This window comes from Oxyura jamaicensis, chromosome 12, assembly GCF_011077185.1.
Source record: "Oxyura jamaicensis isolate SHBP4307 breed ruddy duck chromosome 12, BPBGC_Ojam_1.0, whole genome shotgun sequence".
Lineage (NCBI taxonomy): Eukaryota > Metazoa > Chordata > Aves > Anseriformes > Anatidae > Oxyura > Oxyura jamaicensis.
The window spans coordinates 3,944,280-3,971,701 of NC_048904.1; the positions used below are offsets into that span (position 1 = coordinate 3,944,280).

Below are 27,422 nucleotides of genomic sequence, written 5' to 3' on the forward strand. Positions count from 1 at the left end.
AGGTTAAGATGAGCTCTTGTCCTGCAGAATTGCTTTTCCAAAGTATGATGAAGCATTAAAAATCACATTTGAACTGGCAAAAATAAACTAATTGAAGACAACAAGAAATGTCAACTGGGCCTTGCAGAGCAGGAACTTTTACAAGTTACACCAAAACAAATAGAGGGAGTTAAAAAATGGAAATTATATGGGTTTGGCTTTTTTTTTTTTTCTTCCACATGCAAGACCCTTTAATGGTTCTTGATTCCATGTTAGCCATTAGCATTCCTATCTCCCTGTCCATGTAATATGGCTCTTGCCTTCAATAGCTTAACGACAGAGCCACCCAATGATGATTGTGACTTGCATGTCTGTGATCATATTCCACAGTATGTGGAATTCTCTAGTTCCACCTATTCCACAGAGCAGTGCAAAGATGCCCATACAAGCGGAAAACCAGGTAAATACAGCAACACAGAGCTCTGAGTTAGTGCGATGGAAGAGCTTACCACTAGCTTGGCTGTCTCGACCCTGTGCAGCCATTGGCATCAAAGCTTGTCCCGCTCACTGTACTTGCTCACAGGTGTGCTACAAGTGGCAGAATACTTCTGCTCATAGAGAATCACATTCTCTTGTTGTGCAGAAGTCCAAAACCCACAAGTATAAGTTCAGGTGAGGTGCAAGGAAGCACATGTTGAGGGAAAGACAATGAGTTGGCCAAAACATAGAGATGGAGAAACAGCTGCTACATCCTGCAGGTTTCTCAGACTGTCAATGGACAAATGGATTTCTTGTAATTTTATTCAAGTTACTACTCCAGTGAGCAGTTTCTCCATTTCCGCGTGCCACAAAATGTTTGTAAGCATAAGAGCAGGATATCTGGGTTTGGCAAGAATTAATGCTGCAAGGTAGCAGCAGAGAGAAATGCATGGGGATTTGAGTACTGCAAAAAGCACGTAAGGTTGCAGATTTGTCTCCTGAGAATTCACCTTAACTGGCTTGGTGTGGCCACTGTTTTACTCCAGGCAAAGGCTAATTTCTTTCAGAGAGGATCATGTGCAGGAATGAGACTTGTCTATGAGTTTTATGTGCTACTCCTCTTTATATTTTCATATTTCTAAAGTAAAGAATAAAATAATTCCTCCTTCAGGTTCGGATTTTCAAAGCATCTAAATCCCACTTCTAGAGGGGGATCTTACACCCATTCACTATCAGTGAGGCCTGAAGCCCCACCAACCCTAAATTATAATGCCTAATTCAGGAAACAACTTCAATATGGAAAAGTTTGCATCTATTCAAGGAAGTGTTCAGGTACCACCAGGTGTTTAATAGTTTTTTTCTGAATTGTTATAAACAATTGCCTTTTCTGACTACAGATTCATATTCCTAAAATTTAATGCAAAACCTTACTATGAATTTGTTTGGTAAACATTAGCTAACTGAAGTCTGTGTGACAGACCTTTTATTTGTACAGTTGCCTGTATCAGTGTTTAAAACGTTCCTATCACGTTACAAGGTTCCTAAGCCAACCTAGTAGACCAAAGACTTTTCCTGCCTTAAGTTGCACAACGTATTCTTACAACACTCCATGCATGCCTCAGGTTTTAGTCCACTGTTTCCTCCACCACTAGAAATTTTTACTCATTTTTATTTTTAAATGCCTACCAATTTAATGAGTCAGTTGAGACAATTTAAACTTTGAGACAATCCTTACTGAAAAGCATCAGTTAAATTCATTTCAGAGGGAAAAAAAAGTCATAAGAAATTGTATTCTTTATCACTTGGTATTATGTCAAAAATGTGTAATTCAGAAGGCCAGTACACAGAGAAGTTTACAAAGTTAGGTGGACCCCATTTCTTATGCAGTGCTGTTCAGAGTTACTCTCATGTTGTACTGGTACACTTGACTCCATCTTCCTAGGTGTAGGACTTTTCATTTGTTACTACTGAAGCTCAGCTCTTTCAATTTTGCGCTGCTTTCCCAGCTTCTCAAGATGACACTGAGACTAACCTCCAAAGCACTGTCGTTCCCTCTCAGTCTGATGTCAGTTGCACACCCGCAGGTTGAATGTGTAAATGAAGGTACTGAGGAGGGCCCAGGAAAGCCTCTAGTTACCTCCACTTGATATAGCCTCTTAATCAGAGAGCAAATCATTACCAGGTATTCCCTCATTTTTTTCCCAGTAAATTTTTTTCCTCCTCAAGGTGACACCATCTGTGTATTCGAATACAGTTTTATGATTTATAAATGTTATTTACAGGAATGTCACATATAAAGATGTTACTACAATAAAAATGTCCCATCTCCTACTCCTGGTTATCCATTCAGCCATTTTCCCTGTCAGAGAAGGAAATGAGATGGGTTTGACGTAAATTGTTCTTGCCAAATATAAGTTGTCTGTTTTCTATACAACATTGTAGGTGGCTTAAAAATTGATCACTTAATCAGTTTACAGATTTTTTTTTTCCCTTTAATAGCATTAGAAGGAATAATGGAATTTAACAACCTTTTTCTTTAATCCCAATGTAGCAAATAAAAGGAAAGGTCATTTAGAATTGAAACAGACTTCATAATGGAGATGTTCACAGAGGTTTTATGTTGCTCTGCTAGACAGCAGGACAGTAATTACATAGGTCAGAGAAAGGGGTCATAAAATACCAAAAATGCTTCCCATATGCATGGTCTGTCTCCCAAATTACTTAATTATCCATCAGCATTTATACGTGTTAATGAGCAGGAATCCTTTTTACTTGGAATGCAGAGTTGCTAGTTTTATTCCCTCATTCTCTTTGAATTATGAAAACGAAGGGCTCTAGCATAACCTCCCCCATCTATTTCTCTGACAGTCAGCACTGGTAGTATTTCTGAATACTTATGCTATATGTTATCCTACAATAGCAGTAGTGCAAATTTTCTTCTCTTTTAGGAGACAGTGTCCCGCTCTTTTCAATAACTTCTCTGATTATCATTACTCTCTAAAGTGTAGCAAGATGGACCAAACAGATCCAAATCAATAACCCAAGAAAAGGGGAGGAATATGGAAATATTCCTAACCGATACAGAATCGGCTCTGTTAAGTGAAGAAAGAAAAGCTCTAGGATGGAAACACTATCCACAAAAGAAGGTATATGTAGAAGTACATAGAGTAGGTTATTTCCAATCTGAATGATAATGCACGTTTTATATTTAGCCATTCTAGAACTGTTCTTTTATTTAAAAATTAGACATCAAATAAAGAAAAACTGGACAACTTTCTGCTTGAGTAGTGTCATCAATGTCAACTACTTGCTGACTGTAAAGTGAATTGCACTTCGGAAATTTATCAGATGGCACAAAATTTGAATGGAGCCTCTTTGTGTGTATATATGCTGGACTACACAAAAGACTGCATAGATCCACAAACAATAAGTACATCCTTGGACAAGAGCAATGACGGCCAGGGAGCAATGACTGATGGCAGTCAATAAGAACAGTGACAGGAAACTGAACTCAAGAAGTTCAGAGACATTAAATAAACTTTTTTTTTATAGCCCTCATCTGTAAGAACACTCGAGCCGATAGCTTTAGATAGCTTTTATTTTCTGATTTTGTTTATATCTAATATTCTACTCAAGACTGTGAGAAGTTATAGATTACATAGAAGTCTGCCAACAAACACAGAATTTCAGAAATTTTTCAAGTTAGATGTATCAAGTTATTATGTGCTCATCATATGAACCTTAGACTACTTGCATATCCTTAGTCATAGAAAAATCATAAGCTGAACAATCAAATCAGATTACTACTCATCTGAAATACCTAAAAGGAAAATCTTGATTTTATAAAAAGGGTTAATAGAAGGCATTGCTATATATGGTAGAAAGAACTGTACAGAGGTATTTAAATATTTGAACTTTACGCTGAAGAAAATAAGTAGCACCTGTTTCTATGTATTAGTTTTATTTCAAACTCAGTGTTTTTTTTTTGTTTTGTTTTGTTTTGTTTTTCCAATATTTGCTTCCCATTGTAATAGCAAAACCTTTACTTTGAATCCATTCAAATTAACCCAAGTTCACTTATCCACACAGAACCTTGTCTGTTAATTCTGACATTTGAAATGTAGCCAGTTTTCTGGCCTTTTTCAGTGCTGGGATCATAGTTACAGCACATTTGTCCTCACAAAACTTTCCCTGGTTTCTCACTAGATCCTCCCTTTTATCTGGCTTGCCTTATTTGCTGTGTTGGGAGTAATTCACCGTGAGCACAATAGCAGTGGCACATCTGCGGCCACCGTGCATTCACTCGGGTGGACATGCTTTCACCGTGTACGAGGCTTCTCTGTAGCTCTGAGAAGGAACCATTTGTTGAACTTGCTGGAGCTGTCACTTGGCAACCCCCACTGTACATCCCTTCCTAGCAACTGAGATGGTAAAGTGTACCACAAGCCTTGCTGTAGTCAACAGTAACAACAAGGTAGCCCCAGCCAAAAGAATTTGGCCAGAAAACCAATGCCTTCTACTGCCCAAACATCCTAGGTGACGTTACGTATTAGCCATCTTGGGTTATGCTAGCAAAAATCAATGATTAATTTCATACACTAAGATAGCTCCTTAAATAAAAATAACTACTTTCCCGTATGTACACCTTTCAAATCATTTTGTGAAAATGCACTCGCTCCCAGAGGCAGCACACACTTCCCTGAACGCACTGTTACTACGCTCCCCCTTACTGCAGCATCCAAAACTAAAGAGAAACACACCTAGATCACGAATGGCTCAGCTGCACCCCTCTGGATTGCTGGGGTAGGCTTGCGTCCTGCACCGTTCTATGCCAAATATTGGCAGTGTGTCACTTTCTGCCACGAAGGCTTCTGCCTGGCGGCTGTCTGGCCAGTGACAGGACATGACGGCCATGTGCTGTTGTTGTGCTTACAGACCTTAGAGTTGACCTTGATACAATCTGGCTTGCAGACACTGACACTTCAGATCCCACTGCATACAGATACAGGCACAGAAAACTTGATGCATCAGGGTTATTCTGGGACTGGAGTTCTCAGCTTGACAAAACTGGGATATATGCATCTTTCTTGACCTAAGAGCAAGCTCGTATCAGCGTATGAGAGCTGCATAATAAGGACAATTATATATAACCAATAAAAATGCATGTTGTAGCCTCCTGCCACAAAGTGCTGCAGCTCACAAACCTCACTGGGGAGCTAGAAGGACTGGCCTCTGCACAGTCACTCACCTTGCCTCTCGTGTGCTTCCTAAGCAAACCTGACAAGTTTTTAAGCTGCTTTTACGCAAAAGAGCATCTGCAGGAAAGGAAGCTGGCCCAATCATTCCGGTTGTTCCCCATCTCACTGAGAAGTTGTGTGTGAGCGGGTCGCACTGTGCTGCACCCTGCTCATACACTCGTGTGGTCACTGCTGAACTCAGTGGGGGCGTTCCTTTGCTTACAGGACTAATGAGATCATAAGGAGGCAACACGGTTTTTACGGATTGAAATTCTACCAAACCTTCCTAAACGATGCTTTAAGGAGCCAGCAGCATTTAAAAAATCAGATTTTTCTTCAGGTTCCTCATCCTCGGTTTTGTAAGATACCATAATGCTATATATTAAAGTAATAATATATGTTAAACCTGGGTCTACTAAGTTCATCTCCCTGGACATCAAAATATTGAAACAAAAATACCAGGGTCTAAATCCTGAGAGGACCAGAGCATTGGCAAGTACTTCTGGCAAGCCCTTAAACACGCACGTAGTATAAAGCATTCAATGGCTCCACTGAGCCCTTTCAGAGATTAAACTGAAACAAACAAGCCAACCATATCTCAAGTGGTTTTTGTGCAGGTCAGTTCTGCCATCAATTCACATAAATTACTTTGAAAATCAAACAATGCTGTTATCTATACTCAGGAACAGGCAGGGAATTCTGCATTCCTTTACGCCTTTTACTCCACTGGTATAAAAGGGAAGGAATTATTATTATTTTTTTTCCCTTACAGAACCTGAACCTTTTACTTCATGAAAATGAGGAGAGGAGGAATTCTAGTAAACTAGTAAGAAGCAATTATTTACTCTTAGTTCCTCATCTCTCTGTCAGGATACAGAGTAGGGTAATTTGTAAATAGATGCTGATCACTCAGGTTTTCAAACAAATTAATTTGTTCAGCTAAAATAGTCTGCTCTCAAAATACGGAAGGATCTGCAGGGGAAGAGGCATTATCTCTTGAACAGACCCCCAGAATGACAATGATATAACAAGATATGAAGTAATCCCAGAACAGTTCAAAGGAGATTTGCACATTGCAGTTAAAAGTCCCTTTTGATTTATGTGCCAGGAAAAATCACGGAATGATGAAACTGGAAATGCCAGAGGGAAAAACCCACTCGAACCTCGCCTTTGATTTGTAAGGAGTACCTTCTGTTTCAGCAGCTTCCGTCAACATCTGCTGGAGTTGGCCACCTAGGGAATGAAATTAACCTAGCCTCTTAATAGACTCAGGTGCAACCATTCTCCTTCAGTCATTAACTTAAGTTCTCAAAAATCACCTGTATGGAATGTAAACGTGAAGTTATCTGGACACCCAGGGAAGTATCTAGAAAGCAAAACTAGTTGGCTCCATGTCTTCACTGAGAACGTGCCATAATAAAAACCCACAGCCAAACTAAGTTCTTAAACGCCATCCTTGGGAGAGTAAAGGCAGGATCAAAAGATGAGGAATACCATCGCGTTGCTTAGCACACTTCCAGCGGTACTCGCATGGAGGTAGACAGTCATTCAGTATTTGAGTCTGCCCAGACTCTAAGCACACTGGGGGGTGAGCTAACACATGTCACTGATGGTAGGAAATACAACGTAGGCAATTTCTATATTTTCAGTGACAGAGGACAGTTATTTAGCACCACTGCAAATATTTACTGGAGTGCCATGTTCTGTTTGCCTGTCTTCTCATCGTAGTCAGAATTTGTGTCGAATCACTGGCCATACTTAGCTTATTCTGTTCTCTTCCCTTCATTCTCTTGTATGTTTTTTCTACTTTATCAGCATCCTGTCTGCGTACCATACAGAGTCATTAAAATCTAGACTGATATTTACCTTTCTAGTGGCTGGCTGAGGGTTTTCTCTTTGCAATATCTGCCAGATTTACCAGGTATTCTGCATCTTAGCTGTTCGGAACTGTAGCCACTGAAATAACGTAAAGAAAAGTGCTGCCCTCAAATGAGAAAAAAAAAGCTAGAAAAGGATGTTCTATGCTGTAATTAAAACTTTGATTAAAAAGTCTCTGCATCTAATCTTAAAGCTTTACATTCTGAAATAATTCCTAACTGAAAATTCAGGACCAAAAAAAAAAAAAGGGAAATTTCTAACTTGCATTTGAAGGGGAAGAGGGAAAGATGTGGAGGAGTGTGATCAGCTGGTCAAAGTATTTGATTCAGTCCGTTATAGACAGAAAATATTTCCAGTTCCAGAAGTGTAATCAGCTGCGTACTCAACTCAGGCAACCTGGAAGGTGTGAGATAGATGAAGAACATAGCTTTCAATTTTATTTACAAAGATAACTCTATATCTATGGAAAAAAGGCACTTTAATACATTTTTATAACCTTCCATATTACCCCTCTGAAAATCTGAAAAATTTGATAAAAATGTATAGATATGTGCGTCCTTATAGGATCACAAAGTTTTGGATCAACTTCAAAGACATGAAAACTTAAAGCGAGGAACTAAATTTGTTCATTATTGCAGGTATCTGTATCGCAGGATACTGGCTGTTTTCCATCCACAAATGCCATCTCATTCAGTACCTCCACAGGAACAGGCTTTATAAAAAAATAGGTTGGAAAATAAATGTCAAATGTAAGCTTTGAGCATGGCACATCTTTAGAAATATACTTCTGTAAAACAAGTAACTTCAGCCTTCATAGCATAGTCCTTAAACCTCCTTGAAAAAAAAACCAGCGTAAGGGCTGTGATTGACTGTTGCAGTCCCTCCTTGTTTGTGGGAAAAAAGCTTTCTGAAGGGTGCCTGAGTTTCTAGTGCTAATTGCCATCACATTACACACCATCCATTTCGAGAAAAGAGGTGCCAAGTGTTGGGAATCAGCTTACATCAGAAAGACCCCAAACCTGTCAATAAATCCCCAGAATAAAATCGGGCCCTGTGCTCTGCTTTGTGAAAAGTCTCTTCACAGCATAGCGTTTCAGTGCGGGTTCATGATGTCACATCAATCATAACCCTGAAAAAGCTGGTATGCACAGCACATCTGCTCCGCTTTTATTCTCCGTACTTGACCCCATCACGTGTCCTTGGCATTGGTTCACGTAACATCAAAGTATCTGGTACTGCATGTGGCGAGGTCAGCCAAGTCGAACACACAGCTTTGTCAGGTGTGAGCTGAGCTGGGAACGCAGCGTCTCCACGCTGCTGAAGCTCTAGGTCTAAGCAGCACCCTGAAAGTTACACAAGGCTGAAATTCGAGCAATCAAGACAAAGCCAATGCTTATGAAAACCACAGAACAGTAGGTTACTTTATCCCTTTGTGTGTCAGCAAATATCCGAAGGTGGGGTTTCCCGCAGGACATGTACAGCTGGGGGTACATCCATACTGTGTGGCGCAGCAACGCGTTGACTCCCAGCGAGTCTGCTCTGGAGCAGAGGATAAAGTGGCACCAGCACAACGTCCTGAGGGCCCCAGTGCTGCATGGCCCACACACCAGCTCTCTGGAATTAATTCAAGTGATTTTTACACCGCACAACATAGCAACGCCCTTAAAAGCACAAGTCTGATAGATGGTGTCTACTGCAGAACCAAGAGGAAACAAGGGGGCTGTTTGCAGTGGTTTAATTTAGTGACAGATCTGGCGTGAGAGAGGTAAACAGATGGACTGCTCTGACAGCAAGAGCTCCGAGTTAATTCAGACCCTAGTTGTGATGAGATTGGCTTTGCAGAAGGAGAAATCTTCTGGCTGTGAAATATTGCCACCACTAGAGGAATATTCACGGGTGAACGCACTGGCTTTGAACAAAAGACCTTCCAGGGTAGCCAGAGTGTTGATATCTTTCAGAAAAGTTATGATTAATCTCCATACAACAGAGTTATTCTGGGGCCATCAGTCTTGTACTTGCTACTTTTTGTCCCTTGTCAAAACAAACAGTCTCTGCAGCGTGGTGTCCTTCATATTGCTCATGCGGTATTTTTTCTTGTTCTCCCTCCTTTTGTTACCTCCCTGCTTTGCTCTGATTGTTTTCAGCTTCCAAGAGATGTTTTCAAATGCATAAAGTAGGAAACTTTAAAAAGTACATAAATTTAAAGCTTTTTAGGTAAATAGTATGCAGTACATGAATTATTCAATAGGCAACTATATGATGCTTTGGTTACAAAGGTCACTGAGTTTGATGTTCTGTAACAGAAACGGTGGCTTCCAGCTATCCTCCGCCGAACCTGTGGGGCACATGTTAGTCAGTCATGTAACACTAACACACAACAGAGAGCCCTCCTTGCCCATCAGGATCTCCCAGCTCACAGCCTGGGAGCGATCTCCCCTGGTCAGCCCCACACACATCTCATTCGGTAGTTCTCTGCCTACCCCCTTGATCACACTCCTCAAGGTTAAAGAAATAAAGCTCTCAGCCTTTGCTAGTAATAAGTAAGCTGGGGGATGAGAGAGCTCCTGACTTCCCAGGTCCAGGTGCAAACCCCAGTTACATTCCTGATCCATACACAGACATGACTACAGAGGGTAACATATTTCTTCCCTCTCTGTGCTTGTGTCAGAAACCCAGCAGGTAGGATGAAAGCAGTCTGTGGCGTGCTGGGGCTGATGCTCAGCAAGATGACTGAGAAAGTGCAGGCACTTGGATGTGTCATGCTGATGTGTACCTGCTGTTTGCTCTAAATGCAGCTTCCAGAAGGGAGGGGGAACCATGGGGGCAAAGTCTCACATTGCTTTTCAAGTTTTCTTCACTAGTTTTCAGAACAGGCAAGGAGTCCTGCTGCTCTGTCAATACTTGGGCATCTACACCAAATCTCATCATAGAGAATCTCTCCATCTCCCCTTTCTTCCTCAGCCCTAAAATCTGGCACTGGCCAAGAACATCCTGTGCTACAACACCATGCAAATGATAATATCATAATAGAAAATCACAACCCTGATCTCAACCTGAATGTCAGTAAAAGGGATGTAAAGCTGTCACTTTGGTGCCTAAATAAGGAGTACGGTGGTTCCCTAGTGTCTCTGGCAGACCCAAAAGCCAATCTGTGGAAAATCTAATGGTATATTTGAGAATACTTTGCTGTGCTCATGGCCCAAAATTGTTTTCCTGTTCTCAGATATCCCGGCGGTCTTAATGAGAACAGTAATAATAGTGTATTCTGCTTTTTGTTCTATTTGATTCTCATTTGATTTAAAACAGGTAGATCAAGGTAATAATTATTTTTGTTTATGTTTGTTGTGGTTTAACCTGGCTGGCAGCTAAACACCACACAGCCGTTCGCTCACCCTCCCCCCTCCCTCTCTGGGATGGGGGAGAGAAACGGGAAAGTGAAGCCTGTGAGTTGAGATAAAGACAGTTTATTAAGATAGAAAATAATAATGATAATAATAATAATATGTACAAACAAGTGATGCACAATGCAATTGCTCACCACCCGCTGACCGATGCCCAGCCCAACCCCGAGCAGCCGGCCCCCCAGCCCGGCTAGCCACCCCTATATATTGTTTAGCATGACGCCATAAGGTATGGAATACCCCTTTGGCCAGTTTGGGTCAGCTGTCCTGGGTCTGTCCCCTCCCAGCTCCTGCTGCACCCCCAGCCTGCCCGCTGGCAGGGCAGAGCGAGGAGCTGAAAAGTCCTTGGCATAGTGTAAGCAGTGCTCTGCAGCAATTAAAACATCAGCATGTTATCAGCACTCTTCTCATCCTAATCCAAAACATAGCACCCTACCAGCTACTTGGAGGAAAAATAACTGTCCTAACTGAAACCAGGCCATATATCCACCCCTTATTCCATACCATTTATGTCATGCTCAGGTTACACTCTTTCCAATACATTCTAGTTAATCACTATTTTCATCTATGGTAGTGATGACACACAGTGTTATATAATAATTAACATAATACATCTCAACTCATGGGCTATTCTCACCCAGTATTAAATCCCCTTGAGGTACACACCGGACCTCCCCATTCTTTTGCATTACCCACCAAGTGCATCCAGGTCCTTGAGCAAAAGCAATCCCACGAATGGGTTTGCCTTTTCCTGAGGCAGGAGTAGCCCGGACTGTTTTACCCAGCATATTTCTTACATGCACTACAGGAACTTTATCCCCTTCTACTGTACGTAGCAGGTTTGACTGGGCAGGTCCAGCTCGATTGGCAGATCCCCTAGGACTGACTAACCAGGTGGCCTTTGCCAAATGTGCATCCCAATTTCTGAATGTCCCAGCACCCATTGCTTTCAGTGTAGCCTTTAACAGTCCATTGTATCGCTCAACTTTACCAGAGGCTGGTGCGTGATAGGGGATGTGATACACCCACTCAATACTATGTTCTTTGGCCCAAGTATCTATAAGGTTGTTTCGGAAATGAGTCCCATTGTCTGACTCAATTCTTTCTGGGGTGCCATGTCGCCATAGCACTTGCTTTTCAAGGCCCAGGATAGTGTTTCGGGCAGTGGCATGGGGCACAGGATATGTTTCCAGCCACCCAGTGGTTGCTTCCACCATTGTAAGTACGTGGCGCTTCCCATTGCGGGTTTGAGGGAGTGTGATGTAATCAATCTGCCAGGCCTCTCCATATTTATATTTCAGCCATCGTCCCCCGTACCAAAGAGGCTTTGACCGTTTGGCTTGCTTGATTGCAGCACATGTTTCATAATCGTGAATAACCTGTGCTATAGTGTCCATGGTCAGGTCCACCCCTCGATCACGAGCCCATCGGTATGTTGCATCTCTGCCTTGATGGCCCGAGGTTTCATGGGCCCATCGGGCTATAAATAGTTCACCCTTATGTTGCCAGTCCAGGTCCACCTGAGCCACTTCAGTCCTGGCAGCCTGATCCACCTGCTGGTTGTTTTGATGTTCTTCAGTAGCCCGATTCCTGGGCACATGAGCATCTACATGGCGTACCTTTACAACCAGGTTCTCTACCCGGGCAGCAATATCTTGCCATAATGCAGCAGCCCAAATGTCCTAACTGAAACCAGGACAATGTTTAAGGTGTGAAATGCTGAATTATTAATTTAGTATACATAATAAGCACCAAGGTCTAGAAGCCATACAAAATAATTTTCATATCAATCGATATATGCCAAAGAAAAAAATATATTTCCTAAATAAATTAAAAGAAATGCTAACTCCAGAAATACTTGCTGCCCACCCACTAAGGCTTGAAATGCAGCAGCGTAGTCCTGGTCTTAACTACATTATGTAGAATCCTTCTGCAGCTGCTTTCACAGATCAACAGAAACCCCTAAGCAAGTTGGCTAGCTCTGGACTGGGACAAAGCTGCTCCAGTTAAAACAGCACAGAATTATAGCTTGCCACTGGATTTTGGTTTTCATGGACTAGGATCTGAATTCACATCAAATAATCATGATTTAAGATCTGAAATCCTGAAAGCTTGGAGGCATTTAGATGTGTGCCCTATATAAATCAGAGAAATGGTCAATCCCTAAGGCTTGACACTTGTTGTGAAGTAATAAAAGTCATTTATATTTAAAATGGATTGTTGCAGTTCTCCAACCCTATCAGTTAAGGCTGTGCTTTTGAAAACAGCATTGTCTTGCATCAAACAAGCATTTTCTTCTAGTTCAGATACAGGTTGCTTATGATCTACATTATTATTAGTCATAATAAATTAATAATAATGACCTCATTATCAAACAAAGTCCATTTTAGGACAGAAGATTATTAACTCTGGAAAGGTAAATGATTATTTTTTCTGCTTCCAAGCAAAGTGCATCTGTGGCAGCCTCCCTTGGGCTAGCTAAATCAACGGTGCTGTTTTAGGAGCAAGCATGATGCACAATACAGAAGTCACTGGGAAGCAATTGATGCTTTGCTGCTCCACGTACTCAAGCTGTAAACTCTGTAAACTCAATTCTATTAAACTGCGTTTACCTGTCAGTACATACAGGAAACACCCAGAAAATAACCCTGAAGACAGCAGTGACTCCACAGCCCACAAAAGGCACCCAGAACCCTCCAGTTTATCTAGTCAGCCCCTGAAGGCAGAGCTGAACTGACAATTTCTTTCCTTCGTGTGGCTCTGTAAAGAAAAGGCCATGGTGAGCTGGAGCAGGGGGAAGAAAGAGCAGTTTTGCTCATTACCATGAAAAAGGAGCTGTCAAAGTGTCACCTTCTTTCATCCTTCCTCCCTCGCCAGCCTCTTTTTGACCCAGGGAATGGAAGCCTAAATCAAACAGTCAGAATGAATGATGAAACTGCATGGTCTATACCAAACAAAAAGGGAGGCTGGTGAGAGTGGTAAAAAGGGGGCCCATGCGAAGGCAGCAGACAACACTCAGCTGTTTGTTTCCTCCCTTTCATTATGACAGAGCCTGGTGCTGAAGCAGCCATGGTGGGAAGATAGACCTCCTTCGTTCTGTATCTATGAACAGTGTCTGTAAGGCTCCCACATGCATAAAATGAACTGTAATGCATGGATATTTATTTTGTGGTCAAAGGGAACAGGATTAGTAGGAGGATTGGTGTAACAAAGACCTAATCTATCAGTCAGGCTTCAGGAAGGGTCAGAGTGCTGGTTTGAAATAGAATTTTAATACCGGCAATACAAATGGCTAATTTTACTGAGGTTCTGCATTGCAGGGAGAATAGTGTAAGGGCTCGCAGTAGGCAAGATGAACATGAACGAGGAGAACTGCTGAAACAGAAAGAACGCTAGGTACTATGTTGTTTTTAAAATCAAGTCTTTGAATTATCCATCAATTCGACATGCAGATGACCTAATTCACTTTCACATCTTTATTATGCTTGGTGAAGTTAAGCAAACCAATGCTTCACAATGACTGTTTAGTGTTTTAACCAACCTTAAGATACGCACACCTTGTCAAAGACAAGAATCTTCACAGGACTCAGCACATGCTTTTGTCACACTACATACATGGCAGAGAATTTCCGTGACTTCACAAACAAAACTGTAAAAACAGGATCTGGCCCAGAACATAGCTACGTGGCTTAGCCTGCATATCCTTAAAGAACTTTCTTCCCCACCTCTCAAACAAATGCATACTGCATACATCACCAATACATGTAGTGAATGATATGCATTAGACATTTTTTATTTTAGAAATAGTAAAATGTATTAAAAGAAAGGGTACCCTGTAATACGTTAACAAACATGATGCATCAAGATGTCTGTCTCTTATTAAACATGCTGCAGAAGATGCCATAGTTCAGAGGCAAGTCTGAATTCATCTCTGGAATTGAAAGCAGTGAGGTTCCACCTCAGTAACTGGATTCATCTCTTCACTGAAAAGCATGCTTGAATCCCAGAGCTTGGATTCAGATCAGAATATCCACCGTCTGAGGGGGAGCTGGATACATAACTTCTGTTTCTTCCTAGTTCTAATCATGATTGGTAGTCTGCCTTGGTTTAGTACTTGAAAACATTTTTTGCTTAGTCTGTATTTTAGTTGGAAAGACATTGCTGCTTTATATCCCATGGTAAGGAAAGCTACAATAATGTGGTTATCATTTGGTTTTTATAGAACATAGTAACAAAAAATAAATAAGAAATAACTGAATTATTCAAGATGTTAAAAACAAGGACCAACTGAAGACAAGCTGAATGATCTTAGGACATTGAGCGACTGGATGACAAAATGGCAGGTGACACCATGTTTATAAAAACTGAGGCACATTACACAAAAAGTTCCAGCTTCACAGATACAGTGACGGACTCTGAGTTCATTATAACCACTCAGGAACGATATCTTTCACTCTAGGAGCATATCAGTTCAGTTGCTGAGTTGCAGAGAGGACAGCAAATACAATATTAAAATTTGTTAGGAAAGTAGTAGGGAACAAAAATATTACGCAAGCTCATAAAGACACCAGCAGGCAGAGAATTAGGATCCTTGCATCTAAAAGAGATGCACAGAAAAGGCAACAAGCACAAAGAAGGGCATGGAAACTATTTTGTCCAATTGCAGATTTCAGCCTGAGAGAGAGACAGCTGAGAAATGCAAGAAGGTGAATAGGTGAAATGCAAGAAGGTGAATAGGGGACAATTGTTCAGCCTCTCTCTGCACAAACTATGGGTTGTCACATGAAAGCAGGAGGTAGATTCAAAGCAAACTACAAAAAGGTGGTTCTTACATGGCAGGTGAAGCAGGTGTGGAATTCCTTGATGCTTAATTTGATGAAAGGTTGCATGGATTAAAAACGTAACTAAAATACTGATTTTTAAAACTCTTCACAAGTATTAAATAGAAAGATGACATCTCTACATGAGCCACCAAGCAAGTCCACACACATACTACAGGGGAATAATGCAGAGTATGTGATTTTTAGGGGAAAAGTATGTGGAAATATTCTCTTTGAACTTTGAATATACAAAATGACAAAACATAGTTTGATTTTAAGGGTGTCTCTAACATTACCTTGTCTTTGTCTGGAGGAATTGCAGGTTATTGCTCTATGAATCATGCATACCTCATGCATCTCCAATTGAAGAGGGCCTAATCTCTAAGCTTAGCCTCGACTCACCCTTCAGACTGTAGTTTTGGAAGAATCATTGAAATTCTTTCCTTTGCATCAGTTTCTCCAAAAAATAATAATAATAATAATAATCATGACTGCAGATATAGGCAGCTATTACCCACATTATTTAATTGTTCTAAAGTTTCCTTTACATTGAAAAAGATGAACTGCAAATTTACAGATGCTGTTCAGTTATTTGTGCAACGGAATGCGAGGTGGTCCCAAGTATATTTTTGAAGTAGTGTTGCTACCAAGTATCACTGATACCTGGAGATTACCAGGATTAAAATGAACTACTGCTCTGATAAGAAGAACTTCTGAGTTACAGTAATAAATATTAGCTAGAATTTTGGAAAAAGCTCTGTCCCCTTTATTTCAGTATGTTAGCCAGACTCTGACTTTCAGCTTTAGCTGAAATTTTTCCATTAACAATCTATCTTGGGATGTCTTGCACAGTCCTCATAAGTATCTGTCTGTGGGACATAATGAATAGGATATAGGATTAGATAGCTGAAGAGTCCCACCAAAATCTGTTACGACAAAACCCAGCAGAAGTCTCTGCCTCCAGGTCATGCTTTCACACTCCAGACTCGGCTTGACAGATGCCTATTGTCCAGTCTCAAATCACTTAATTCATTTCCATTCAAATCGTAGAAGTTCCCCGCTGAGCTGGAAACCAGCATACACTATTCAATGTAGTTGTCAGGTTTTGTGTAGAAGACAACCATGCCAATATTGCAAAGATCTTCTTTATCCGTTCATGCATACAGCAAAATTTAATCCGAAAATCTAGGCTTAGAGTTTCTGACATGCTGGCACACCAAATATTTTCCTGCATGTAGCCAAATAATTGGAAAGGCTCATTTGTAGGAGTGTTGGCCCAATGATCACCATCATAGTCTGAGTTGGGGGGCAAGCAGAGCATTTTCAAAATACTGTATCGTTATCAGAAATAAAATATGTACTTAGAAAATGTGGAAATATGTTTATTTGGCCTTTGTGCTGTTTGCAGCTGTCTTATTAACATGTCAGTATTGCTATGCTCACATTTTCTCACTTACTCCTGGTTGCTTATTATGCACACACGTATGTGTTGTTAATGATTCTCTTCAATAATTTAAAGGCCTTTGCAGTACCTTACATCCACCGTGCATATGCAAGTGTATCACCTATACCTGCCCATAAATGCACGTCTAACTTGGCTTCTCACTTGCTGCTACAGACGGTCAAGGAGACAAAATGGTGATCTATAGCCCTGAAAGAGGGATTATTTCTCATTTCTAGTCCAGATAGTCCTGAGATAGAAGAAATACAACATTATAACTAATTTTAAAAGGAATTAAGTGGATCTAAAATGCATTAATGGGGAATCCTCTCCCCCTTCAGAGCCCCTGCAAGGATGTAAGAACAGCCTGACCACACAAATGAAGAGAATCAGACAGCTGTCCCATAAAATGCAAAGCTGAAGGAGATTGTGATACAAATTATTAAATACATGGCACACATTCAGACCACCTGATAATTCACTTACATCTTTAATATTCTTTAGTGAAGAACTAATATCACTGCTTAGGAACACAATGAATTTAATTTTACATAGTAGTGCTCCAGTACCATTAGGCTTCTGTTAAACATACACTGAGACCACTCAAACTGTACCCTTAAACTTATTTCAGCCATTGAAATAATTCACACCACCAGAATAGTAACTATTACGTTGTACATAGACAAGAAAGTAACTTTGCATACTAGATCTTATTACTTTGTTCTATAAAAAGGTGGCCAAGGATATTTGTGTATTTTGAAACCAGAGTATAGTGTTTGTTATTTCAGAGATCTGTTATTAGAGGATACCGTGTATTTGTTAGAACAGAAGATACGAAAACACAGGCCATACACGGTAAGGGATGCAGCTCTATTTGGAGCATGACAAAGTGATAATTAAATTAATATAAGAAATACCTCATCTAAGATCTGTTCCTGTCAGTGTATGCCCCGGGGAAGACTGCATGCCATGAATTCTGGAGAACTCCCAGCATGAATTTCAAAATACAGACATTTTTTAAAGTGAGTAATACTTTAGAAGAGTTCCAAGGAGAATTCATCAGTTTTGCAAAAATTGTAGTTTTCCCCTTATGGTAATTTAATTATTAAAAATTAAAAATGTATTACAGAGGTGCAAACCCATTATCCACAATTTTTAAGGGTTTTTGTATGCTTAGAGAACTTTTTCCCATTGTTATAGGTGCTGTGCTGACAAACAAGTATAAATATATAACAGCATACGCTGCTTTCCTAAAATATTTTAAATAGTTTTATATCTAATGCTGAAATTGAGCTCTAGAGCACTTTTCAGATGGCCACAGACCCATAGGTAAAGAAAAAGCATTCAATTAGACTAACCTAAACTTGGACTCCAGCGTTGGTGCTCAGGAAATGAACCCATGCACTAGATGAGACTGGACTGAAGGCAGTTTGAGATCTGTATTGGCATTACACTCAAAGCTTGTTTTGTTTTTATACACCTTGTAGAAGAAATAAGTATATCATCTCAAAGTGATGTTCTTTGATTTCAGCATTTCTTATATAGGATTAGAGAATCTCTTAAAGAACATCAGGCATCATTTGGAGAGGTGCTAATCGTCTTCAGTGCCTGCTGGTACTTGCAGTCAGTGACTGCCAAAAGAACGGGTACCTCTCAGCTGTCTGTGGCAAACACATTAGCCACACGAGGTGAGGCAATCCAAACACACCCACAGAAGATGCAGCTGCTAGAGACAGGATGATCTTCATGCTTATTATTTACAGATTAAGAAAAACAAAATCTTTAGGAGGCTTTTAAGGCATAGAAAGCGAGTAACTTTCAAGCTGGCATCTCATGAATGCGTTAAGATTTGTGAGCTCATGTTTTTTCTGTAATAATGTCACCAGATGACAAATCAGTAACAGGAAGAGCACGGAACGGGGCAGCACCATAGCTACAGTTTGAAGGCCAGTTTTCCTAATAGAAACTGACAAAACCTATCAACTAATCCCACCCCTGGGGGGAAAAAAAAGAAACAACCCTGTTCTGCAAGCAAGATATCATGTGCTGTGATGCAGTCTTTAAAATTCAATTTCTTCCTTAAGTCCTCTGTGAGGCTGTAACCCACACCCCGCTCGCTGCTGGTGGGCAGAGCGCGCCAACACAGCGGAAACGGGCACTCCGCGCAGTGTAACCACGCTGATATCAGTCCCGAAGGGGAGGACTGGCATTGTCAAAATTAACAGGACGGCTCTGTGAAATCGGGGCACTGTTTAACTGTTCGGATAAGCTTTTAAATGTCTGTAAGGTAAGTTTCTGTATGTCGATTAAAACACCACAGAAGTACACTCTGTGGAAATCCCAAAATGCTCATTTCAGGAAGCTGGAAAAAGCTTGCTCTGAATTTGCTCTGTGCCTGTTTTTTGGTTTTAAATTCTTGTTAGGCTTACATTTTATCTAGCTTTCTGTAACTTGTTATTGTATTAAATGGTGATGTAACATCATGACTAATACTCAAATCAGGTTCCAGGAGGCTTAAATGGAGCTACTAATATCGTTTTCATGATACAAAATTTGGATTTGATGGTATGAAGCTCCCAGTTGGTGGGCTTATCTCTGTTTAAGAAGGTATGGAAATTAGATTATCATTTTTATTCAGTAGCAGCTGAAAATCTCAATGCTAGCTGGGTCCTTAAATCAATTTTACAAACAACCTCTGCTTCAGGACACTTCCATAATTCCATTCAGTCCCTCACACAACTATTTTGGCTTCATAAACGTGCCATAGGAAACAGACCAAGGGGAATATCACATCATTCTGGGCTTCTCTGTAAACATCTTATCACACCATTTTTTTCTACACAAGCTTGCATCTGCTTCACATGCATGATGGTGGGCAGAGCAACAAGGACACCTTGGGTGCACAAATACTCTGAATGCACAAGTTTAGGGAGCAGTTACATCACGTTACAGTGGTGTCTCTGGTTTTAGAATTGTACAGGGGAACCCTCAGTCCTTCCGCAACTCAGGCTACCATTTTTGTATATAGCTCATGCAAAACACAGGAAAATTGTGTTTCTTCAAAGTGGCAGCACTAGCAGAAAGGAGATAAAGCCTTACTTGATCTCTCATTTTTTGAGCCAAAAGAATAGGACAGCAGAATTCAATTACAATTTTCTACGCACCGAGACATCGCTGATGCTAGCACAAGTCAGTCATGTAAATCCTGTCCACGGCAGCAGCACACATCCCTCAGACTGTGACTTGCTGGCACAGCCTCATTCTTCCAGGAGCAACAGCATCAGTGCAGACTCTGTGCCAGTACTGACAACAAATACAGTTAGCTCCAGCAGTAAGAGCCCCAGATTTTCAGATCTGATGGAGTGGCTCTGCTGAGTTGCCATGTAAGTACTGGAAAGGGAAGATGCAGTGAACAATATTCCAGTTGTCTCCATCTAATAAGCAGCGCAATATGCACAGAGCAGACACGTTAAACAAGCAGCTCTTGTTTTACCAGCAGCTATCAGAGCCCTACATCTAAGTGTCATTAGCAACAGAAAAGTTATAACACAAAATCGAGTGGAGTATTAATGTCAAATTGCACATGACCAGCTAACAAAAACAACTATTTCCTAGACTCTTGCACAGTGTAGTTTGGAAAATCCACTAATGGAACATCTCCATAGATTCAAAGTGTCTGAACTTCATTAAAAGGCTGCATGCAAGAAACTCTTTGGAAACAAAGGCAGGCACTGAAGGTGTGCCATAAGTGAAGATGTTGCTAAAACCTTTGCTAACAACCAGTAATGATACACTCTGAAGTAACCTTTGATCCAGCATAGCCTTTCTAAGAAAGGAAGTAAATGATGGTCTTAAGGGATACTGGGAACTTGTATCCCTTACAAGACATGTAACTTCATGTCCTTCCTACACTGTGCTGGACCCAAAAAGCCCAATTCTCATTATTCTGAGGAGTGTATTTAAATAACACTTTTTAAAGCAGCTGCCAGGAATCTCACCCCGAGATATTCCCTGTCATCACCAGTACAGGCACCCGAAGACTGCTTCAGGCAGGCACGCATGATGTGATTTTGAAGTCACCTGAACTAGATCTGTATGTGATATTTCCATTCTGTTATTAATGATGTATTTGGGTTTTAACTAGAGAACCGTGAATGAAGGGCTTTGCTTCTCACTTTTAAACAAATGCTTCTGCTAGAAAATGAAATTTAAGTACAAGTTTTTGGGGGGATGTTTTTCCCATCTCCCCCCTCCAGCCTAGACCTTTCATCAAATCTGGAGCCCATCACTTCTCAAACAAGCATTAATGGTGACCCTTACATCTGAAACTAAGGTCATTTATATTCCCAGTAGGATGGGAGCCTGCAAACAAGCTGTATTTATCCTAAATATCCCAGTTCTGGCCAGGATTAATGCAAATCAGTGAACCCTTGCTAATGCAAACCAGACTTCTGCATGCTCATGAGCTGCTGTCATTAATCCTTCAAGGACATAAAGTACAGCTGGCTTAGTTTACTGCTAGCATCTTTTTCTTTAATGACCCTCCAGATATATGACATTTATGTACTCACGCCCTATTTCAAAGTATTTATAACCAAAAGTCCAGGCAGAGCATGTTAAATTCTACCATTAGCTGTTATTGCCAGCCTAACCACCACAGAGTATAGAAATTTGCTGGTAGAGGATTATTAGCATCTCTCTGTTGCTGAACAACATAGTGCACTACACAGCATCAAATCACCATTTAAAAAAAGACTGTTGCAAGTTCCTTCAAGTAAAATACAATCAAGATAATTTTAATAACTATAACACTGACACTATATGAGGGTTTGGAGGGGGAGGAAGCATCTACTTAGAAGGCTTAATGATACAAGTGTTGTACTTTGCACTGTCTTGATTTTCCTCTACTTAGTTGTTGAAAGCATCTATAGAGAACAAAACCAAGAAAAATCTGTATTCACTGCAGAGATCTACTACTGTTTTTTTGTAGTGTATCTGAACACAAATGGGATCTTTAGGTTCTGCATGAGGTGTATAGACAAACTCCAGTCTGTTCAATAGCTTTAACTCCAGCACATAAATAAAAACAGCAGGCTTGTTGTGGCACTGAGCTGAAAGAAACATGGAAACACTGCAGCGTATCAGGCCTGTTTCTGCTCTGATTTCAATGGGACTGTTTCAGATCTACAAAGCCTCTTTCACTCAGTCAAACGGAAACTAAGGAGTGTAATGCCATGCCTGAAATGCTTCATGAAGTTCTGGTATGTAGGTAGGACAGCTTTAATATTTAAAATAGCAGCATTGCCAGCTAAATTGTATGGATAAAAGGCTGGGGTTCGTGTCCGTTGTGTTCTGGGGATGTGTTAAATTCTTTTGGATTGTGAAAACTTTGAACGTTATGTCATATAGATCTTGAAACATAATGCTTTTAGTTACTAAAAATCTGGCAATAAAACTCAGGAATATATTCTGCTTTCATTTTTAGTCATTTCTGTGTTATTATGTATTAAAATAGTGCTGAATATTTTATCCCTAACGTTCTCATATACAAACAACACACTGTGAAGGCCAAACCTAGCTTTTAAGGTGGAAAGCTAAAGAAAATTTTTCCTATTCCTTTTCAGTGCTTGCAGAAAATGTTAGAACAACTTCTCCAAGACATTTGAACTCTATGGGAGTTTGAGGATGGATCAGGAAGGAGCTTTGATGTGAAATCTATAGATGATTTTCTTTATCAAATATTTCTACACGTCAAAATTCATCCTAACCTGTCTCCCTTCTCATAATACAGCCACGAATCCCAGGATACAAAATTATATTGTAGAATATGGAAAAGCTGAGGGGAAAAATTAGGTCTCACATTGGATGCAATAGGGATGGATCAGCATTAGGAGCGTGGGATCCCTTCCAAGGCTAAGGCATATGAGAAATTTTCCTAAAGAGTTGCCCAACACAATAAAGTAGAAAATATGGTATAAAAATCTGGCCCCAGAAGTTTAAATATTAGTCATCTACTATGAACTAAAGTGAAAGGCTGACCATATTTTTGTAAATACCCGAGGATTTTTATTTTACTATAACCCTGTGATGTTAAATTTAATTGTTGTTTTTACAGTAAGATAATACAAGTGGTATCACCTACAGTTTCAAACAACTGCATTTATTTTAAGTCTTCCTTTTAGTGCTGTGTTACAGTTTTCTGCTTCTGAGAACTGTTTCCTGTTTTTCATACAGATTTCCCTCTTTTCCTGTGTAAATCTATTGAGGAAACTATGAAAACAAAAGGAAGTATCTGCTTCCAAATACCTGTAAGACTGTCCAAATTAATCGTCTTTGCCCACTACGGGGCTCCTGTTGCAAGTAGGGGCTGCCTGTGATGCAAGTAGCACTGTGTCCCACGGAGGTAACTGGCAGCCCAGTCTACGTGAACAGACCACTTCTAGCTGATGCAGTGGGGGCACTGCAGGCAGGAGAATCCAATAAAAGGGAAAACCTTGCACTTAAGTATTGCTGTCTTAAAAAAAAAAAAAGGAGAGAAGCAAGAAGCCAAAACCTTTTGTTAAAATAATCTGGAGTAACGTTGACTGGGAAAGCATGAATCATGGCTACCCAACCTTCCTATGAAGAATTTTCCTAGCAACACATTCCATCTACCCCCTCTCCTTCACCTCATTTATTAGCTCTCCTGGTTGAGAACTGCAGTGCTGCACTAAGATCTGTGATGTCCGCTTAAAACCAGACATTTTTAATAGTAAGACAGAGTAGCACTGAGTCATGCATGATTAGAGATCTACCTAAATAAAGTACCTTTTAAATACCCTAATGTTAGCAAGTTCTGCAATACCTTAAGCATGCAGCAGCTGAAATGGAATCTGTCAGAATTGGTTTCGCATCACTTCAGTTATCTGTAATGTAGCTCTGGTTTGCTTTAGACATCTATGTTTCCAGACTGTGGAGCTACAAAATCCAAAACAAAAGTAGAAAATGTATTTCAACTGAATTTAGTGTGTTTCTGGTTTCTGACAGTCTGCTAGGCTCCACAGAATCTGATGCCACTGATATCGTAAGCACTGCAGTTCTGGTGGATGTACATGCATTTCAAAGCTAAGCAGAGCAGCAGGCACTGTTAAAGGATGGAAGGTGGTTGTTTCAATCTTTCATACCCTTTTTAAATAATCTATACACAACTTCCAGCTAAGCTCTTATTTCATCAGTCAAGTTTTCTGCTTGTTCATTTATAATGCAGTTGAAAAAATAGGGAGGAAAAGATCAGTTATTTTAAGTTAATAAAAAAATCTACCTGATCCTTTCTCCCCAAAAAGAAAGTCCTTTCATCATTTACATCATAAGTAATTCCTCTCAAGGGCTCCTGTCAGGATTTCATTGGGCTGTTGTCCTAATAAGGAGGGAACACGTGTCACCTGGGTGGCTCTGAAGGGTCTACATAAAATTGTAGAATATTATCACAACCGTATGATATCAATGCTGGATTAGTTACAAGAACGCCAGGTTTTGCTATTGCTAAGAAAAACATTATTGATCTAGTCTTTATCCCAGTAGTGTGTACTGATTTCAAACAGATTGGGTCATGATTTCCTTACACTGACACAATATAAACACAGGTAACATCATTTACATCATATGGTCTGTGATCCGAAAACACAGTCACATTCTATAAACCCACACACGTGAGGAGAATATCAGAAAACCAGCCTTAACAGTTCAATAACATTTCAAGAAGTGAGAAACCTTCAAGATCCAGCCAATAACCTATACATTTCAATACTGTCTGCTTCTAGGGATTCAACCAATGCTAATATGACCATGATCACATTTTCAGTCCCCATCTTTGCTGCCTTGTCGCACACCCAAGTTACACCTCTTAAGCATCTTTTAATGTATCCTCATTCCATAGCCTATTTGTTAAGCCATTTTAGCTCAAAGTACCTTGAAATTCCATATTTTGCCTACTGGAAATCATCCATAAAGCCCATAATTTTAATATACACTCATATTAACCTGTCTTACATATATGACTTTTTTTTTCTGAAAAGGACAGAAAAAAGTTAACCATACCTTTTTTCCTCCATTAAATATTTGTATTAATTTATGTTGATTTTCTGATGAACTGATAGAAGAGAGCTTGTGCCTAAGCCCCACATGAATACTATGTTGCTGAACAGCATGGAAATTAATGCGTTATAATCATATCGGAGAAACTGCAAAACAGCTTGTAGAGCAAAAGCTTGAGGAATACTTGTATAACTAATAACCTCAACTTGGTCAGGTCAATTGTTTGAAAATGGTAATGAGATTTTAGCAAAACATTTATGGAAACAACTATTTATATTGCAACTGATACAGTGAAATTAAACTGTAATTTTAGTTTGTTTTGTAACAATGAGACTACATATTTGGTTGAGATTACACACCTACTCAAGTACTTTGCAGCTGTGGGAATAGGTATTATGTAAAGATAAATTTAGATGACTTTTAAGTAAACTTGACAATAAATACAATACTAGCCTACTTGGCCCGAGGTTCCTCAGATAAAGAAATACATCTATCAGTTGAGGTTATGCTGGGATAAGCAGAGATCCACCCATGGCTAAAGCAGCCAAGCCAGAGTGCTAAACACGCAAAGTCAGAAATCAGTTCTTACACGAAGGGAGCGGCTGTGTACGGTTACGTTGCATTTCTGTCGTTGGTATTTGTTTCCTAATCACTTTTCTTATACAGCTATATAACCAATAAAAGACTACATAGAAGCTGACGTATTTGTTGTCAGAATGCGTCTAATAATGCAGGAATAATAGGCAATCCTTTCAGATCTCTCTGAACTGGCAAATAACTTACAAGCATTTAGGAAGGAAAGTAATTATTTGGAGATTACCATAAAGGCAGTGTTATTTTTTGCAAGCCACCTACCCGAACATGAAAGCTGAAAGGAAGCAATGGACATGCTGCTTTCAGGAAACTTAAAACCATTTCAAAAAAAGCATCAGAATAGCAGGCACAGAGCTCAGATATGAAGGAGCTTGGATAACTAAACAGTATCTAGTAAAGAAATAGCCCTCTCTGAAGATCTAAGGATGTTTTGAAAACGTTAGCGGGATAGAAAACATAACGTGGTGAGGTAATTGTTATTCTTGTTTCCTGGTACAGGATCTGAGAAACATGGAAGCTGTGACTTCCCCACGGTCACAGCAGAAAGTTGCTGGCACCAACACTTCATGCTCAGGTCTGAGAACAGCTGCTCCCTGTGCTCTCTGGGCTTCTGGGCTCAGCATTCACAGCAGGACAGCTGCCATTTGTGGAGCACCTGGGCACTTGCAGGGACCAAACGACTTCACAGACCTGCATGTAATTTCCCTGTGAGAGCTTAAGTATCTGACTTAGATACAACACTGATGGTTGCTGCCCCTCCTGTTAATGCACATTAATGTCATGTTTTTCTAATTGCTTATGAAGAATTAGTCAGAAGTAACTTGCAGCCAGCTTAAAGCACAAAGTTGAGTGTACCATCTTCTTTTTCTGCCTCTCCAAACCCATGAAGCTCTAAATCTACGAAGCTCTGAGATAAGAACTGAAGGAACCTACATGCCAGTAAGTACAGATCTTCAGAGTTTCTACCACATTAGGTGGTAGAGTCTTGCATGCATCAAACAGAAGTGAAAAACAATGTTTTATCAAATGTTTTAAGCTCTAAAAGCTGAATTCAGTAGGATCTCCACCCTACTGATAAGGACTCCCTGACTCTCCATAGGAAGAAGACTTTTCTGTACCTAGCAGACATTAAGAGGATCACAGGATATTTGATCTTTACTGACATACACTGTAGCACATGGGAGATAAGAGAAGGATTCTTTGGGATTAAATAGCACATGTCTACATGATGGAATATATGAGGTCTTTTTTTGTTGTTATACAAGCAATGGCAGAAGGTAATTATCTACAGCACACAGCTCTGCTGCTCTTGTTTATCTGCCTTATATCAAGTATCTTTCTTATATCTTTCAGCACGTTAGAATTCTGTGGTATTTTAGTTACTATTGTTGGTTGTAGGCTTTCAAGAACCCTTCTGTAAATTATGAGTCAGGACACCAAGAGAGAGAAAAAGAATTCTGAAAATTAAGGTTTGCAGATGAGGAAGGAAGAATAGACTTAGCAGAATACATCCACAACTCATATGCATGCAGTTATGTAGCTGCCTTTTGTTTTTGCATACTTCTGCTGCTTTTTGTTATGGCCTGGACTGAAAGGAGATATCAAAAGTGTCTAGCAAGAGGTTTTACCGAGGGGACTGTCAGCCTGACTAGAAGCAGAGAGAGGACTGTAAATCTTGCATGAGAACTTGTTCTCAGACGGACTTCAGCCTCATTTCAGACCAATACTTTCTGATAAGCCAAAGATGTTTACTTGCATTGCTTCTCTGAAATGGGTTCATAATGTACTGCCAGAAAAGCGTCTTCAGTAAACTCCAGGCAGAAGAATCTACGTCCTATGAACCTAGCTGAGAGCGTGGTTGAAGGATGTTGACCTGAGGAAGGGCAACCCACAAGATGCAATATCTGTTAAAGGACAAAGCCTGGCTCAGATTCAAGTGCTGAAGTGACAGCCAGCAGGATGGATCCACACTAGTGGGCAATACCATCCAGCCCTCTTTTCTGCATAGGGACCAACTGCA

General features: G+C 40.2%; 1 protein-coding gene across 2 annotated transcripts in view; it reads left to right on the forward strand.

Annotated features, from left to right (window-relative positions):
- The window catches only part of EFCC1 (EF-hand and coiled-coil domain containing 1), a 61,430-nt gene that overhangs the window by 7,730 nt on the left and 26,278 nt on the right, over positions 1-27,422 (forward strand). The window lies entirely within an intron of this gene.